Source organism: Nannospalax galili, unplaced genomic scaffold, assembly GCF_000622305.1.
Source record: "Nannospalax galili isolate Female #2095 unplaced genomic scaffold, S.galili_v1.0 scaffold54, whole genome shotgun sequence".
Classification (NCBI taxonomy): domain Eukaryota; kingdom Metazoa; phylum Chordata; class Mammalia; order Rodentia; family Spalacidae; genus Nannospalax; species Nannospalax galili.
In genome coordinates, this window is record NW_008341028.1 from 1,106,480 (window position 1) to 1,125,832 (window position 19,353).

General features: G+C 40.1%; 1 protein-coding gene across 1 annotated transcript in view; it reads left to right on the forward strand.

The window, feature by feature from the left end:
* Positions 1 to 19,353, forward strand: part of Sugct (succinyl-CoA:glutarate-CoA transferase) — a 932,078-nt gene that overhangs the window by 708,993 nt on the left and 203,732 nt on the right. The window lies entirely within an intron of this gene.

Sequence of the window (19,353 nt, forward strand, 5' to 3'; positions counted from 1 at the left end):
AATTTACTTCTACTATAACTTCTTTTTCTAGTTTGATGATTCAATACATAAAAAAGATTAGTGATATCAGGATTGTGTCTATATTCACTTTCTAAAATGCACTATTTTGCTTCTAGGATCCTCCATACCCACATATTTGCAACTCAGTGGTTTCCTGCTTTTTAGTCTGTGGCTACGAACAATATTAGTGAGATGTTGGGGGCAGATATATCTCGATCCAGCTACAATTATTTTGTAATTACAATCCATTTTCCTAAATTTGGATGTTTCGGGTATTGGCTTTGAGACATATTTAATTTTTTCTACATCTGATGGATAGTTTAATAAGAAGTTGGGTGAATTTCATTGATAGTTTCTACCAGATGCTCTTTTGAAAGAAACAACTGTATTAATACAATCCGTATGCTATAGGGCTACATAGGATCTTTGTAAAAAGGCTTAGATTATTTTACTTCAGACTTCAGGAAGCTTCCTAATGTGCTTTGTCTCCAAACTTCTTATTGTGGAACACTGATCATCAAAACTTCATGTCTGTTTCAGTTCCCAGCACAGCACCTGTAGAAAGAACGATGAGGGGAGGCACTAGGAAGGTTCAGGAAGCAGATTTTATTCAGCCTGCTCCAGAGGACACAAGTCTCAAAGTCTGGACCCTGAAGGGAAGGATCTCTTACACTTTATACCTTGGGTTGTGGGCAAAAAGTCTCTATCTTAGAGAAACCAAAAGAGGAAGCTCCTGTTAAAGATTGGCGGTAGAACCACAAGATGGGTGACTCTGGTTATTTATGCCAGCATTCTAAACACACACCTGTCATCCGAACGTTGCTGGCAGAGACACACAGAAAGAAAAGACAAAAATTTTGTTTTTTCTAATTTCTCATCATGGTCTACCCACACAGCCTTCAAAAATGTGCTCATTCAGTGGTTTCCTAAGCCACCACGTTCTTTCTTTACATAGTACTCCAGCATACTGTTTGATTAATGGCATTCCCTCTGCCTGTTCAATTTTTTTCTCCAAGTTTCTCCTCAAATACTTTTTCAACTTTCTAGACTCACCTACACCTTCATCTTCTCTAAGAAGAAAAGACTTGATCATTCCGTCTTTGTGCCTCTGCTGAATGCCAGAGACAAGCTACCCTTGATGCCTGTACTTCCTTCCTACTTGGCCATAGGCAGGTGGAGGAAGTTTCTAACTTACTTCTGTACTCCTCAAGTCTGGTGTAATGCTTGGCACATATTAAATACATTTAAAAATAGCCAATGATTCAAAGAAAACCTGGATATAGAAGTATATTTCTTTGATTTCTAGTAAAATAAAAAACATGAATAGATCAAGTTCTTCAGTTTCTATTATTCCTTGATGATTTATAACCCATTTATTTTTTAAATATGTAGTTCATTTTTAATTGTGTGCATGTGTGTGTGTGGGGGGGGTATATGCATATCAATACAGGTGCCTGCATTGCCCGTGGCATCATATCCTCGTGGAGTTGGAGTAACAGGCTGCTGTGAGTCACCCATTGTGGGTGCTGGAAATCCAGTTCAGATCCTCTGCAAGAACGATACGCATGCTTAACCTCTGAGCTATCTCTTCAGCCTCTAGTTACTTTTTTTCCTCTAAAATAAAAGGTTCTTATCTTGTGAAACATTATGAAGTCAGTCATGATTTTATTGTCCGTTACCTTCATCTTGTATAACTCAGGTACGTCAGCCTTGCTTTTGGGAGCAGTGATGTAGGGCGCAGCTTGCTCTTGCATGCACATTCCTGGGCATATTTTAAAAGTTAATTTATTTGCCCTCTTGTCTTTTTTCTTTTTCTAAGACTTTATCTAGTCTATTCTATTCTTGTTTTGTTAAGGTTATCATTGAACTGCATGTTCAGCTGCATAGAACGTTAATCATAGCTCAGATAGGCAGTAAATTCCTAAGGAAACTATTTACCTCTTTGGGTGTGTCTCACCTTTATTGGCCAAAAAGTGCCCTGAGCTGGTTCACTAGATTGTTTCTTATGAAATCTATTCGTTAAATAGTATAAAAGTGTTATTTTCCCCTTCCTGACTGCCAAAATGAGTTACTGTGTAAATGGTTTAGTTGTTGCTAGCAGTACTGTGTACTCCTGTGTGACAGAGTAGTAAGTGCATATCAGTTATTAAAAAGCAAAGATCTTGCTTTGCTGCTAGACACATATGTTTGAAACCACCAGAACTATGATTTTTAAACAAGATACCAGGAAGATGGTCAGAAAACATAGAAGGAAATAAAAGAATTAGTTTTACAGGATATATAGTTTACTTTTCCATGAGGTATTGATATCCCACCAGCCCTGAACAGTATTAATCCAATTTTTAAAAGTTTGATGTTCAGATAAGATACTAGTAAGGTTAGCATCAGAAAGATGGATAATGCACATTAGCCAGTGTGAAGTAGTCTTTGGCTGTTGTCACTTATGAGAATGAAAACTATAAGGATTCAAGCAGAAAAAAAAAATGTTTCTAATTGCAGTGCAGCCCACAAGCTTGCACATCTTATAATGAGAAAGCTCCTTGTTAGCTGCCAAAATCTGCTCTCCAATCTGTCTGGTGGTTGATTTCGTTATTACATTTTGATGTGCCCTTGACAAGCTTTAGCATACAAAAACTCAACACCTTCTCCTAAGCCCCTGGGGTACCATAAAGATCATGGAGAGATGACAAAGGCTTGTGCTTGGTTTTTTATTATCTGCATAACAGGAATGTTTATAAACAGAGCAGAACAGAAGGAGAACAAGTGCTCAAACACATCACATCAAGCTTCTCTTGTGCTGCATCCCATTTAAAGGTGGGTTCTAATTTGTCCAGCTTTAGGCATGTAAAGACCTCAAACTCCATCTGAAAGCTGTCCCTGGGCAGCCTCAAACTATGACCAACTTACTCTCTTCTTTTGCTAATTGGGATGCATTGTTCCACCCTTTGGGGTCCACAGCCCCTGGCTTGTTTTCTTTAGTCATCACTCTGATATCTTTGGACAGTACTATCCTCTTTGCCCTGTAACTTATCCAAACAGCTGTACTTCTGTACCGACTCATGTGGAGAAAGTAGATCCTTATATTAGAAGGGATTCAATATTGCTACAACTGTGTAAAATATATTGCAAACAAGAAAAAACTTAAGGCAAATGCAATTAAAGCAACCAATGCCACAGTGCCTTTGCAAAGATATCTTCTTTTCCTCTCTCTCTCCCTCTCTCTCTCTCTCCCTCTCTCTCTCTCTCTCTCTCTCTCTCCCTGTACAAGTATTGTAAATAAAATGCGATCAAAACATTGAGAAGGATTGGACCTGTAGATGCAAAGAGCTGGAAGAGGAGAAGGATAGGTGTTTTCTTCCTTATTCTGAGTGACGTACTGTGCAAAGTGCAGACATTTCCAAAGTGGAGAAGTGGATGCTATTAAAACACCAGTCATGTGTTTGGATGGGGAGATTCCTATTACAACTCCAGAGATCATGACTCCAGAGGTCACTATGGGACTGTGTTTGAGTCTGTGGGCAGAAAGCCATAGTTCATTCCTGTGAAGGTTCATAACTTGCTTCTCTGCAGTAGACTGTAGCTTTCAACATCATCCTTAGCTGCACTAAATTCTATTGCAAAGCAGGATTTTGTCTTATACTCTGGGAAAAATCTTAGTTTGTGGACTTTTAACAGCTAACCTAATGGTATTGCCCAAATGATAAGACATTGCCATTTAGTATGTTCTCCAGCCCCAGCACCTATGATTGTCCTGAATATGGAAGACAAAAATAATTACAATACACTACTTCTGACAATTTTTGGAGAGGTTCTTGGAAAAATAGGGAATAGTGGTGAAATAAGACTTAATTTGATGCAGTCATAAAAATGTATGTCAAGAGGTATATTTCATGAACTATATTTAATGACAATGATAAACTTTTTGAGGTATCCAGTGGAGAATATGTTCAAATCCATGCTCATTTTTAATTTCTCATACTCTCCTATGCCTTACTATTGATATTTTATGTGTTTATTTTACAACAGCTTCCTGTTTTGTTTTATTTGCCAAAAATATATGAGTTTTGTACAAATAAGTGGTTAACAAGTAATATAGTGGAAAGAGAATGGGGTGGGACATGGGAGGGCCTGGAGAGTTAACATTTGTTGTAAGCCTTATGTTGCCAATAGTTTTATAATTGCTTGATGTTTTTCATAATGCTATGAAAATTAACATAATGATCAGGACACAGATCTCTTCAAGATAATTTTTATCCCCATTTTCCAGATAAGGAAAAGAAAAAGATTGAGTAATGTCCCCTAAGTCACAAAGCTGGAAAATTAAAATCTGGGCCAGCCTTATGCCAAGTGCCAAAATGATGCTTCTCACATGATCATTTGTCCTCTTTTTCCCCTCCTCCTTCCCCTCCCCCTCCTTCTCCTCCTCCTTTTCTCTCTCTCTCCTCCTCCTCCTTCTTCTTCCTATCTCTTTTTCTCCCTCTCTGTTAAGACACAAGATGTCTGAATATCTCCACTTGCAGCACTTTATCAAGTGATAGAAACTACTTATGAACATAGTAGTAATGATTCTGATAAAAGGAAGCGGAGATATTCACTAACCAGCCATGGCCCATCTGTGTTTGAAATTAATTGTCATTCCTAGGTTAGTCTTTCTTGTTTCAAAAAAGTAATTAAACCAACTGTCCTAAGAAAACTCTTCCTTCTGTTACATATGTAACCAATACCAGATGTGAAAGTACTTCCTTGCAGTAATTGGTTAGTGTTTTCTTTTGACTGGCTTGACCTTCCTTAAAACCTACTCCTCTCTCAAACTCGGTTAGATGCTAGTTTCCAGACTGAAATCAAATTTGGATCCTAAGATGAGGAATGTCTGCAAACTGAAAATTCCAGGTTAATTGACATTCTTCTCGAAACATCAGAAGTCTAAGGGAAGGAAGTGGTGATGCTATCCCAGAACCACAGCTCCAACCCCATCGCTTGGTGTGTTCCTGTGGCTCAGTCCGTCTTCCAGGAGAAACCCTCAGCTGGGGCTTTCTTGGCTTGGAGTCATTTTACTGCAGTTAACATTTAGTTCACACATCATTAGGTGAAGCCCCAGTTACAGAGACACACTGCTCTTGTCACAGCAGAAGTAAGCTTCATGCACCTGCAGTTTGAAGTTTTTGTTGAGGGAATAGACTGAAATGAATGAAAAGGTTGAAACTATTTACATTTTTGGAATCCACCTGCTGTGTTGTATTTTTGTTGGAAAGAATAACTAGAGGTGTCTTTATAGCTTCAGGGAAAGAATACATTAGGGGTTACATGATTTTAAGGCTATATGTTTCTTTAAAGCTATAAATCAAATTTCCATGAAAGCAATTGCATGTATATAACTGTTACAGATTTTGTAACATATACATATATGTACATATCATTTTTTTACCTCTGTTAAGTAAGAAAAGAGTAATTTTCTTTGTTGTTGCTGGCCCAGGTATAATTTGTCTGTTTTGGCAGTGTGTCAACACCATGTCTGTGCTGTATTTGACACTGACAATGAAATCAGAATGAAAACTAGCCTATCATTCTTATAAACTCAGTTGTTAGATTATGCTTTAAGTATCAGGAGAGTAATTCTGTTAGGTCCTGTTACATCTAATTAATCATGTCATGAGGCATATTTCATAATCCCTGTTTTCTAGATGATGACTTAAAGATAAATCTTTGCTGAAGCAATTGTAGCTCTTCCATCACAGAGCTGAGATGAGCACCTCAGTCTGTTGACACCAAATCCAGTTATCCACTGAACAAAGGCATCATTAATAAAAATGCTAATGCCTCAAAATGACAGCAGAACACATGGTCCCATTAGTAGCAGGACATGAGTCTTCAGCTAAAGCATCCATTTCTATCTAGGTATTCCATGTAGATGGTGTCCCTGTTGCTAACCTCTAATATGAATAGGTCAGCCTGAATGTTTGGTGGTATCTTTTGATATTGAAGTTTCTCAGTTCACTGAGAGGGAAATGTGGCATAGTCTTTATTATTTTTTCCAATGACTATTTTCAACTCTGTGGTGCTTAACCCATTTCTGTTTTCACATCTCTTAATATCATATTGGATGACTCCATAATCTTTAATAATAGATCTACTATTAGTCCAAACTCATGCCAAGTTTTAAGTCATTTCCTATCTTCTGTCAAGGGCTAGTTTTGTTTGTAGAGTGGACTGGTAGTGACCCTGGCTCTAATTTATCATCTTCTGATCCTCTTTAGGACTTAATCTCTTATCTATTAGGGTCAGGGAGGAGGAACAGTAGAGATTATATGCTTTCTCCTGTTAGTCTGGTTGCATGTCAGTGGTAAAGAGGCCGTTTTCATTTAGTTCTGCCTGATTCTGGTGGCTTTGTATGGGTGAATATATTTTAGGGCATACTTTTTGGAACAGGTTTTAAATTATTTTATTGTCTTTTTATGAGTCCCCTCACCCAGAGAAGCTGTTTAGTCTTCTGCTGGTGCCCTGCACTACAAAAACTGATACCCTATCCTGGATGAAATAGCTAAGTGCTTGGCTACCCTATACTGGGTTAAATAACTAAGTGCTTGTCTACCCTATCCTAGGTGAAATAGCTAAGTGCTTGGCTAACCTATACTGGGTTAAATAAGTGCTTGGCTACCCTATCCTGGGTGAAATAGCTAAGTGCTTGGCTACCCTATACTGGGTTAAATAACTGAGTGCTTGGCTACCCTATCCTGGGTGAAATAGCTAAGTGTTTGGCTACCCTATACTGGGTTAAATAACGGAGTGCTTGGCTACCCTATCCTGGGTGAAATAGCTAAGTGCTTGGCCTAGAGGCTTCTTACATTGCCCTGTGGTTTTTGAAAGACTTTTAACTTCTTTGCTTTGTCATGTAAGACAGACAACAGAAAATTTCTTCTATGCTCTTTGAGGGCTCTAGGAAACTGGGGTGTTATATAATTTAACTCATCTTATTCTTAGAAAGACTACTGTACTTGTTTCTACAAATCAGATTGTTAAGTCTCTTCTAGTGTGGATCTCACTTCCGGAAATTTGTACCCCAGAACCTAGCCCAGACTGTATGCTTCTAGGTCTCTATGAATATACTCACACTTAAGGAACCTGTCAGCCTTTCTCTAATGTTAAGGTTATCTAATAATGTTGAAGAAATCAACTCTAAAGCATAGAAGGTAACCTACAAACAGTAATTTATTATTTCATATTCTCTTTGGGTTAGGAATTTTGGACAGCCTTCACCAGAAGGCTTAGCTCAGGAATTCTCATGAAGTTAAATTTCGATTTCACCTGGGGATTTACTCATCTGAGGACTTTTCTGGCTAGAGGTTCTACCTCCAAGGTAGGTAGCTCACTTGCACTGCTGATGTATCCTGGCTCTGGGCAGACCTCAGCTTCTCTCCATGTACACCTGTAAGCATAGTTGTCCTAGTGCCATCCTGATACAATACTACTTTCCTCTCAGGATTTGAGATCCAAAGGCCAAAATAGTCATGTGCCTTTTGTGACCTCAGCTCAAAAGTCACCTACTTTCACTTCTGTACTGTTCCCTGAGTCCCAAAGAATAGCTCTAATTCAGTGTGAAAATGGACTATACAAAAATATGTGAGATTGTCGGAGGTGGCATTGAAGGCTGATTACCACAGTGGGACTTTAGGCTTCTGCAACTGACTTGAAAGATCTGAAATAATAATAATAATAATAATAATAATAATAATAATATAATATCCAGTATATCTTCCTTTTATGCAATCAGAGTTCCTGTAAGTGACTAAGCGCATCCTGACTTGGCTTTGGCTGAGGGGTGCCATTACCCTCTCTTTGGCTACATTGATTATGCATGGTTTCTCATCTTAGACATTTCCTTATATGCAGGAGGGCAGTATTGTGGTGCTATGAGGTAATGTTTGGTGGGAAGGCCCTACCATCTTAGTATGTTTTTTGAAAGAGTCTCTATATCTTACCATGTGCTAGGTAACACTGGTTGAATGTTAGCTGCTTTATCAAATCAGCTCCAGCATTTTAGTGGCTTGTTCAACAGTTTACTGGTTCCTTGCCTGAGATGTCCTCGTTTAGACCGAGAGAAGTTTTCCTGTGATCAATGTGAGGGCTACAATGTCGCCTAACCTTGACATCTAGCCAGTGAAAGAAATAGAACAGAAAGCATGGCAAACTGTTGTTTTGTCTCTCTTTGTGTGTGTGTGTGTGTGTGTGTGTGTGTGTGTGTGTGTGTGTGTGTGGTATATGAATGTGTACATTTTATGTGCATGTGCACATGTGACCTGTATGTGGAAGTGTGCACATGCATGATATATGTGGAGACCAGAGGTAGACTTTAGGTGTTTTCCTCAATCACATTCCACCTTTTTTAAAAAATTTTTATATATATATTTGGGGGGGTCTTTTTGAGACAGGGTCTCCCTGTAGCCCCAGCTGTCCTGGAACTCACTATGTAGACCAGGCTGGCCTTGAACTCATGGAGATCCACCTGCCTCTGCCTCCCGAGTGCTGGGATTAAAGGCGTGAGCCACCACACCTGGCATTTTTATTGTTTTTATTTTGTGTATATGGGTATTATGCCTGCATGTGGGTAGGTGCACCCATGTCATGCAATGCCCTCAGAAGTCAGAAGAGGGCATCAGATTCCCCAGGAATCAGAGTTATAAATGGTTGTTAGCCACCATGTGGGTGCTGGGAATCAAAACCAGGTCCTCTGCAAGAGCAGCCAGTGCTCCCAACCACTAAGCTATCCCTCTAGCCCCATCCACTGTATTTTTTGAGGCAGGATCTCTCACTGAACCTGCAGCTTACTGATTCCACTTGACTCGCCAACAACCCTGCAGGATCCTCCTGTCTCCACTTCTGCAGTGGTGGGGATTCATTCACTTGTCTTTACCCAGATTTTTCATAGGTGCTGTGGATACAGATTCGGGTCCTCATGCTTGAACAACAAACTCTTAACTGACTGAGCCATTTCCCCAGTTCCTAGGGACACTTGTACTGCATCAGTCCTGAAGTGGCACTCATCACTCCTGTTCACGTTTTATTGGCTAGAACTTGGCCATGTGCCTCCACGTAATTTCATGGGATGGGAAATGTAGTCCATGACTAGGCAGTTTGTTGTTCTAGAGTGAGAAAGTGGAGCTGGAACATTTTATAGACTACTAGCCACCTCTTTTCTTGGATAACATCACAAATGTAACATCTCACACACACACATACATATATACACATACACAAACGTGCACACATATGCACATGTGTACACACGATATCTATGTACATGCATACACATATATAGTTACACATATGCATGCATACATACACATATCCACACATGTGCACACATTGTACACACATGCACATACACACATGTACACTCATATGCATGTACACATAGACATGCATACACATACCTACATTCATACACACATACATACACAGAGCTTGATTCATATAGCACAGTGCTCTGGACTTGAGTCCCTCTCTTTAAGGACTGGGTGACATTTGCTGGTCTTTATGCTCAGCAGCAAAAATGGCTTGCACTTGCCAGTCTGTGAGGACTTAGGCTCAGAACTAGCCCCACTGTTCACCTTGCAGGTCTACCAGTCCTGCTTTTTGTTGACCTTATTCTTAGCTACTTGTCACCTTCCGCTCCCTCCCTTTCTAAAGCTGCCTTGTCAGGATCTCTCACTACTCAACTGTCTTCTAGTATCAACCTTTTCTTGCTCTGAGTACAACCTGGCTCTCCCTTAATAACACTGTCCCTCCTATAGTCCTGTAAAATGACAGCTGTGTGTGCTTACCTCCCCACCGATCTCAAGACAAGAAGGCAAGATAGGCATTAGTGCTCTGTTTTCTGCTGTCAAATTGTCTTTCCTTCTAACTTTTCCGTGCATGATATGAGACTTTACTACCTTAGCTGTCTCTGTTGCCATCGGTTGACCTCTCTTATTTATCGAAGATACCAGCATTTTAGTCTTTATTTTTCACTACTTTCCCTTTTATTAGCAATTTCCGTATCCAAGCAGATAATTCAAACAATATCCAAGCTGCTCAGTGCTCTAACCTCTATGATTTGGAGGCTCTTATCTACTGCCACATGTTGGCAGCTCACTCAGGCAGGACTATCTTAGATATTGTAATCACTGATTATTATGCCACTTCAAAGACCTTGGTTTGATAGAAACACCCGGCTCTTTGAACACACTTCCTGTCTTTGCCTTCCTTCCTCTGGTTTGACTTTCCAAGATTGTTCCCACTCATCTCTAATTACACCACTTCAACTACTCATCATTCTCCTAGATCACTCACTTCCTTGCCTACAAGGCTGGATTCACAGTCCAGCACTGTGACCATTTTGCACTCTCCATGCTCTACCTAGAGGCCAGGCTGTAGAGAGGAGGTTCTGCCATTTCTGCTCCTGGCCATCCAACAGCTTCCATTGTTATCACAGCCTTCAGGTGTTACATGGTCACACCTGCCAGATTCTCAAACTCCATCGCTCTGCTCCCCACCTGGCTCACTGCACTTCTGCCACACTGGCCTTCATGTTGTGCTTCAGACCTGCCTGGCATAGCCTCATCATAGAATGTTTTGCTTCTGTGAAGTAGAGCTGGAATTTAGTAAGAAAAATTTTAACATATTTAAGCATGGACATTAAGGGACAAAGAAAGGGGTGCTTAGGAGAAGAACAGAATGCCCCCAAGTATGAGTGTGGGCTCACAGAAACTCTCACTCATTCTGTCTCCAGTTTAGTGTGCTGCTTATCCAAAGTAATATGGCTTTCTTCTTCTTTTTAAAATTTTTATTTTTATATGTTTTTATTTGTTTTAGTACCTTTCTCTTTCTTTTTTCTGGAATTTTTACATTTTTCATATAGTGTATTTGGTAATACTTAGGTCCCCTCCCTTTTCACCCTCCCCTTAATGCCCCAACCAATATAATGTACTCATCTATCTATCTATCTATCTATCTATCTATCTATCTATCTATCTACTCTATCTATCTATCTATAAATAATAGGGTCTATAGAGTCTAATTTGTGCTCCCCAAATGTCCTTTGATGTGGGTCCATTCTCCAGAGCCTGTTGAACCTATGAAGAGATGAATCCTTAAAAGAGACTGTTTCTGGCCCTCCCAGCAGCCATGTGTTGACAGTTTCCTAAGGTGGGGCTGGCGCTTCTTACCCATTTCTTCATGCTTGTTTTGGGAATGTTTTCCTGGTTTGAGCTTGCATGGTACTTGTGCATGGTGTCAATGTTGCTGTGAGCTCATATGAATAACTGACCAGCTGTTTGGAAAACTGTTTCCTTATGGTCATCCACCACCTCTGACTCACAATCTTTCTGCCACCTCTTTCACAATGATCCCTGAGCCTTGGGGGATATAAGATTAATATAGGTATCCTATTTAATGATAAGCAGTCTGTGTCTTGTTCTCTGCACATTGACCAGTTGTGGCTTTCTATGTTAATCACTATCTGCTTTGTAAGGAAACTTCTCTAGTGAGCATTGAGAGATGCATTAATCTATGGGTATAATAATAAGTCATTAGGAGTTGGTTTAATACAAGAACTATCTAATAGAAAAATAGTATTAGGTTCTCCCCTATGTCCTGTGACTTGTTTAGCTTCAAGTTCCTAAGCTTGATATCAATAATAGGTATGGGCTCCATCTCAGGAAGTAGACCTTAAATAAACCAAAGAGTGTTTGGTTAATCCCATAATATTTATGTCATTGTTGCACCACTGGGCATATCTTGCCAGGCCAGTTGTTACTGTAGTTCATAGGATTCACAGCGAGGTAAGGCTGATGATTATTTTTTCCTTCTGGTAGCTTGTGTAGCACCTTCCAGCACTATTAACTCTAGCCAGTAGAGAGGAAGCTCTCCTTGTTTGTTATTCAGCACATGGATGCAGTGTCTTCAGCAACATGGTCTTCCTGTCCAGTTCTGGCGGATAACAAAGAGTAGGGGCAACAGTGGTCAGTATTGCTTGAGGGTCTATGGGACCCTGGTCAACAGCTTCTAGAAAGGGAGTTCATTCCTGGTATTGAAGTTTTTTTATCAGCCTATGATGTCCAGAAAGGGCCATGTTCTGCTGTTGTAGATAACTACTCTTAATCTCTTTTTATGACGTATATGTATATACTTTAAGAAGCTTCTATAGTGGTAGCTTTCCAAATGGATTTTTCTAAAGGCCTTTAATGTTACTTATCCCTCCCCATATTCCTTCCTCAGCCTTGACCTTCCATTCCTTACTCCCATTTAACCCTTTCTAGTCTAATGTTCCCTTTCTCCCCTTCATGTAACTGTATTCTACCACCCGTCCCAGGAAGCCGCCTCTGACCCACCTAGACCTGTTTATTAGTTTCTTGACATCACTGAATTTTCAAATTGAAACATGCATATCTAAGATTTCAAAGCTAGCATCCAGCTATGAGAGACTGTGATTTTGTATTTCTAAGTCTGGGTTACCTCACTCAGGATGGTTGTTTTCAGTTATACCCATTTACCTATGAATTTCATAATTTTATTTTTAAGATGTGAATAATATTCCATTGTGTATATGTACCACGATGTCATTATCCAGTCATCAGTTGATGGACATCTAGGTTGTTTACAATGCCTGGCTATTATGAAAAGGGCAGCAATAGACATGGATGAACAGGTGTTTCTGTAGTAGGTTATACAGTCTTTTGGATATATGCCCAAGAGTGGCGTGGCTGGGTCATATGGTAGATCAAGTTCAAGCTTTTTTGAGGGATCTCCACACTGATTCTGTAGTGGCTGCAGCAGTTTGCATTCCCACAAGCAGTGGATAAGAGTTCCCCTTTCTCTACATCCTTGCCAGCATTTTTCATTGTTTGTTTTTTAGATCTTTGCCATTCTGAGTGGGGTAAGCTGAAACTCAAAGTGATTTTAATCTGCATTTCTCTGATAACTAAAGATATTGATCATTTTAAAAAGTGTTTCTCAGCCATTTGTATTTAGTCTTTAGAGAACTCCCCTGTTCAACTGCCCAACTTTTTAATAAGGTTGGTTTTCTATGTTTAGTTTTTTTGAACTCTTTGTATATTCTATATACTAACTCTCTGTCAGACATATAGAAGCTTTTTAGTTACATGCAGTGTTGTTTGTCAGTTATTAGACCTAATGCTTATGCTATAGGAGTACTGTTCAGAAAGTCCTTTCCTGAAATGATCTCATTGTATTTTCCTTTTTCATATTAACTTGCTTTCTTGATCAATTCCATTCATGCCCTAATGCATAGACTACTGAAAGGTAAGACTTCTTTTGTGTTTCTTACAATATTTTAGTGCTAGAAAAGAGCTTCATAGATAGTGTATCTAATAAATATCTGCTGAGGGAATGAAGTTGTATCAATTTCTTTTTTCTTTATTATTATTAATGTCATAATGCATATAGTGAATTTTGGTCATTTTTATTCCCCATTACCCTCTCTCATTCTCCTCTCTCTCCTACTAAAACCTTCTTCTCAACTAGCCCCTCCTGCTTTGATGTCACTTTTTGGTATGTGGCTGACACACTGAGTTCAGTTATGGTTGCATGAGCATGAATTGGGGGTTATTTGCTGGAGCACAGGCTACACTGCTGAAGAATAAGGCGTCCCTTCCTCTAGCAGCCACCAGCTGCCCATAGTCCCTCCAGCAGAGGTGGGGCCTCCTGAGCCCCTCTCCCATGCTTGATGGAATGTTAACAATCCCAGTCTTGTGCAGGTGGTGTGCAGATAATCACAGCAACAGTGACTTCATAAGTACAGTTCCTGTGTCTTGTCCAGAAGACCCTGTTTTGCAGCACTCCTTCAGTCTCCTGGTTCTTACATTTCTTTCTTTATGCTGCTAATATCCCCTGAGCCTTTGCTGAGGGGTGTGATATAGATGTAGGGTTTGGGATGAGATTCAACAGTGCTGATAATGCAGCGATAACTCAGAATTCTAAGATGTTGGGATTATTATAGCAATAATTTTGTTTTGATTTGGAAAACAGGAAAAGTTTAGAACTTTGAATGCCATTAACAAGTGAATCCAGTGACAAAACACTATTATACTAGTGTATCTCTATTTTTCTGTAGAGAATTACCACGCTTCCTCCTAAAAATAAATAAAAACTGAATCATGCTACTTTTGCTGAAAAAAAAAATTTTTTTTTGGTCTTCTTGAGACAGGGTCTTCCTGTAGCCCCAGCTGTCCTGGAACTCACTATGTAGACCAGGCTAGCCCTGAACTCACAAAGATCTGCCTGCCTCTGACTCCCAAGTGCTGGGATTAAAGGTGTACACCACCATGCCCAGTGTATGCTGAAATTTAAAAATAATTACTTATTTATTTTTATGCATATGAGTGTTTGCCTGCATGTATGTAAGCACACCCACACATGCAATGCCTGCGGAGGCCAGAAGAGGGTATGAGGGTATAAGATCCCCTGAAGTTGGAGTTACAAAAGGTTGTCGGCCAGCATATGGATCCTATGCAAGAGCAGCTGGTGCTCTTAACCATTGAGCAATCTCTCCAACCCTTAGTGAATTTCTAATTAGGAGTAATTAAAATAAATCACTTTAAACTTTTTCCTTCTTATTGTGGGATTTATATATTTTGGAAATAATGGAAAATTTGATGGCAAAATAAAGATTCATAAATGTATTATTTACTTTTAAAATCATTCAGACAAAATTATTTCTGAGATTCTGTGGAAATTCTGTTTCTGTTATCAGTCCCCATGGCTATGTCACCGCTGTCCTATTATCACATTTCTCACTATATGTCCTAGTTTGGTGTTTGTTGCTGTGATAAAACACTAATAAGAAACAACTTGGGGAGGAAAGGGTTTATTTGACTTACAGCTCACAGTCCATCATCAAGTAAAGCCCAGACAGGAATTTAAGGTAGGAACCTGGAGGAAGGAGCTGAGGCAGAGACCATGGAGGAGCACTGCTCACTAGTTTGCTTCCCTGGCTTGCTCACCTGCTTCTCTTGTACAGCCCAGGCCCACCTGCCCAGGGATGGCACCACCCACAATGGGCTGGGCCCTCCTATATCAACAAGAAATCAACAAAATGTCCAACAGACATGTTCTCAGGCCAAACTGATGGAAGCATTTCTTTATTCAAAATACCCTTTTCTCCTGAATCTTTATCTTGTGTCAAGTTGACAGAAACTCATCAGTACAGTACGCATACCAAATGGTGTATGTTTGTGTGTATGTGAATGCAAGTTCCCATGCATTTTCTTGTGGTCATTTGAAGTTTATCCTCTTGACCTCAGATCTTTCTCAGAGGTCTTCCATAAGTGTATTGTCTCCTGCCTGTGCATTAGATTACTTTGTGTAGTACCGGTAGCTGATACCATATTTCTAGTACTCTGCCCGATAGTTTGCTGTCCTTCAGATAGTCTTAGTACTGTTCATCTTGGGATAGGGGGATCTAAAGCCCACCAAGCCCCATACATAGGGAATGGAACACTTGGACCCGCATTCTTCAAGGTGTGATCCCAGAATATTGTCATCTTCTATGAGTTTGGTAGAAAAGCAAATTCTTCATTCTTAAATGTGGTTTGGAATTATGGCCTACCAAAATTCATGTTAAAGCCCTGAAGTACTTCATAATGTGGCCTTACTTGGAGACTGAATCTTTTTTGAGATAATCTAGGAAAATGAATTCATTATGGTGGGCCTGATGCATTTTCAAAGGGAAAGTGACAGAGACACATAGAGAAGAAGGGTGACTACTTCAGATGGTTACAATTCAGCACACCCTTTGATTTTGAATCCCAGCACTTGGGAGGCAGAGGCAGGCGGATGTTTGTGAGTTCAAGGCCAGCCTGGTCTACATAGTGAGTTCCAGGATAGCAGGGGCTACAAGGAGAACCTGTCTCAAAAAAAGACAAAAAAAAAAAAAAAAAAAAAAAAAAAAAAAAAAAAAAAAAGAATTTCTCGTCTTCAAAAGTGTCTTCACGTTCACGTCTATCTTTTAAGACTCTCTGTGCAACACTGTTGTGGCCCTAGGCCACTAAGATAGCACAAAGAGATATAAATTAGAATCTGCATTTAAGAAAAACTCCAAAGCTAGGCATAGTAGCATACAACTCTAGTCTCAGCACTCTGGAGGCAGAGGCAGGTGGATCTCTGTGAGATTGAGGCCAGCCTGGTATTCATAGTGAGTTCCAGGCCAGCTAGGGCTACAGAGAGACCCTAGCTCAAATAAATAAACAAATCCAGGTGAGTTTCATGCTTCCTAAAGTTTGGGAGCATGGAGTTGGAATGTTTTTAAAAACAAGACAAAAAATGTTTCAAATAGTCATCAGTAATAACCAGGATTTACTGCACTGTTTCTTAGTCTGGTTTCTTGCTGGAATTACCTGCGGGTTTTTCAAGTACTATGAATGTGAGGGTCCACTAGAGCATTTGAAGTAGGAAGCTCTGAAGATGAGTCGTGGCTATCCGTAAGCTTCCCACAGGAACTGAATAGGCAGCCAGGGATGCAAGCTATTGATTTATTGACTTACTTAACTGAAAATTCTGTGTCATATGGGCTTTGGGTATGGCAAATCTGAGTTTCTTTTTCCTCTCTTTTGAATTTTTAATCAAATTGTTGCAAATTTCATACAATATGTTTTGATCATATTTAAACCCTTTCCCCTATCTGCATCCCTCTAAAGCCCTCCTGCCACTGGATGTCGTGTATTCTGTTACATATGTTAAGGACTATTGTGCCAAGTCTGTGTCCCCAAATGTCCTTTGGTGTATGTCCATCCACTGGAGCCTGGTTAACCTATCTAGCATCACACCCTTAAAGAAAACCGACTCTCCCTCTCCTAACAGTTATTGGTTGCCAGTAGTCCCTCAGCTAAGGTTGGGGTTTCTTACCTACTTACCCATTTCAATGCTGGGATTTTTGTCTGACTTGAGTTTGCCTGGGTCATGTGTGTGCTTTCTCTAAGTTCATATAAGTAACTTCCCAGCTGTCTAGAAGACTCTTTCCTTGTGGTCATCCATCACTAGTCATTGTTGTGGTTCATAGGCTTTACAGCTTGGTAGGATGATTGGTTTTCTCCCTTCACAGTTTGTATAGTATCTTCTGATACCATGGGAGCTAGCCTTCAGGGAGGAGGCTTCCAGGTCAGTTCCAGCTCAATTGCTGCAAGTCCTGTGTCTGAAGTATGTCCTGACTTCAGCAATAGTGTCTTTCTCCCAAGCTCTGAGGGGCAGTCTAGGGCTTGGCAATAGCCTGTGTAAGTTGGGAGTTTCTTGACCAGCAACTTGAAGGGAGATTTCCTATGCCGAGCATTGTGGGGGTTTTGTTGTTGTTGTTGTTGTTGTTGTTGTTGTTGTTGTTATGTAGCCTTCATCTATATACATGCACTCATATGTATATTGTATGTATATTACTCAGTAAGCTTTTGAAATAATACATTTCCCTTGGGTATTTCACACCACCTAAGTGTTATTTATCTCTCTGCTCTGTTCCCCTGTATAGCCCTCCTTATTATTGCTTCTGAGCTTTGACTATGATTATCTGCTCTCCATATGTTTACTTTTGCCTGTGGATGGCTTCCTTTAAGGTTACAAAACTGCTACTAGCAGCAATTATATTTACATGCTTCTTCAGTCACCTACAAGGAAGAGGGAGGGAGCCTTGCTCTAGTCTGACAAGTTCTGCTTGTGACATTGCTTGTCCCTGAAGCTGAGTGAAGCCTGCAGATCACTAGATACTGACAAATTTGTGCCTGGTTTGAATTCCTATCCACAAATTTGTAAAGTGGAAACAAGGGGGCGCTTTGATTTGCTCAGATCAAATGAGTCTTAATTCTGAAACCACAGGTAGTCACAGCCCTCTACATTGCTGGGCTTTTTGCAAAGTGGGAAAGGGAGATATTTTTCTCTTGATGTATAATTCAATCTATTTTAACACTATATTTATGTACTGGTAAATACATGATTGCAAAAGTTAAGAAGCATAGAAAGGAGATGGTGAGAGGGGAAAGAAACAGAAAAGGAAGAAGGGAAGGAAGGAAAGGAAATAGGAAATGGCAAAAGAAGCCTGACTCCATGGGTAGAAGGAGGCCACACTGAATTACATTGGCAAAGATGAACCTCAAACAGCTGTGTATCAGCTGAGCCACAGCATACAAGGGGAATTTCCCTGGAAGAAACTTTGCAGGTACGGGAACCACAAACTCAGACTTCATTATGAACAAATGTGTTGTACGAAGCCCAGCATGGGTACAGGGACAAAATGGCTCACAGAGCTAAAGAGAGATAACTTTATGTGTAGACCAAGCCGGCTCTTCAGACGTTAAGCAAAGTGCAATGGAAAGGTACTAGAAAGTTTTTAGCAGTATCTTTAAGTTTGTGGGGGTTTTTTAAATTTTATTATTTTTATGTGTATGAGTGTATTGCCTGCATGTATGTAAGTGCACCCGTGTCGTGCAATGCCTGTGGAGGTCAGAAGAGGCTGTCGGATCCCCTGGGACTGGAGTTACGGACAGTTATTAGCTGCCATATGAGTGCTGGGATTCAAACCCGAGTCTTCTGCAAGAACAACCAGTGTTCTTAACTGTTGAGCCATCTCTCCAGCCCCTAAGTTTGTGTTTTTATACAGAAAACTCTCGTGGCTCTAGTGACTCTAGTTTAGTCCATAAAGTATTTACCTCATAAACATGAGGAACTAAGTTCAATCTTTAGTGCCACGTAAAAAAAAAAATCTAGCCGTGGTGGTTTGTGCTTATAACCTCAGCACTGGAGAGGTATAGACAGGTGGCTAACTGAGGTTTGCTGGCCAGCCAGGCCTGCCCAGGTGAAGTCTAAGCCAATGTTTTGGCTCACAAAACAAGGTGAACACACCTGATGAATGACACCCAAGGTTGTCCTCTCACCTCTACATACATGTACACGTACACGTACACGTACACACACACACACACACACAGAGAGAGAGAGAGAGAGAGAGACAGACAGAGACAGAGATAGAGACAGAGACAGAGAGAGAGAGAGCTAGATGACTAATAAATAAATAACATGAAGACCAGAAACAGAGAACAATCTAGAAGCGAAATGACAGTTGAAGTGAAAGAAGCTGATGACTTGAGTGAGGTAACATAAACACACAAAAAGGCAGACTGTTGGTCTCCTTCCTGCGTTGGAGAACTAGCAGCACACATTTCTGATTTAAACTTATATTCTGATGTTCCTAATCATTTTACTTCGTTTGAAAGGCATTCTGTGTCATTTCATGAATACATTTGCAAACATGTATTGCAAGAACTCAGAAAGGGGATGGAGGAAATGGGAGCAGGTAGAAGAGGGGGTAATAAAGGGCAGACA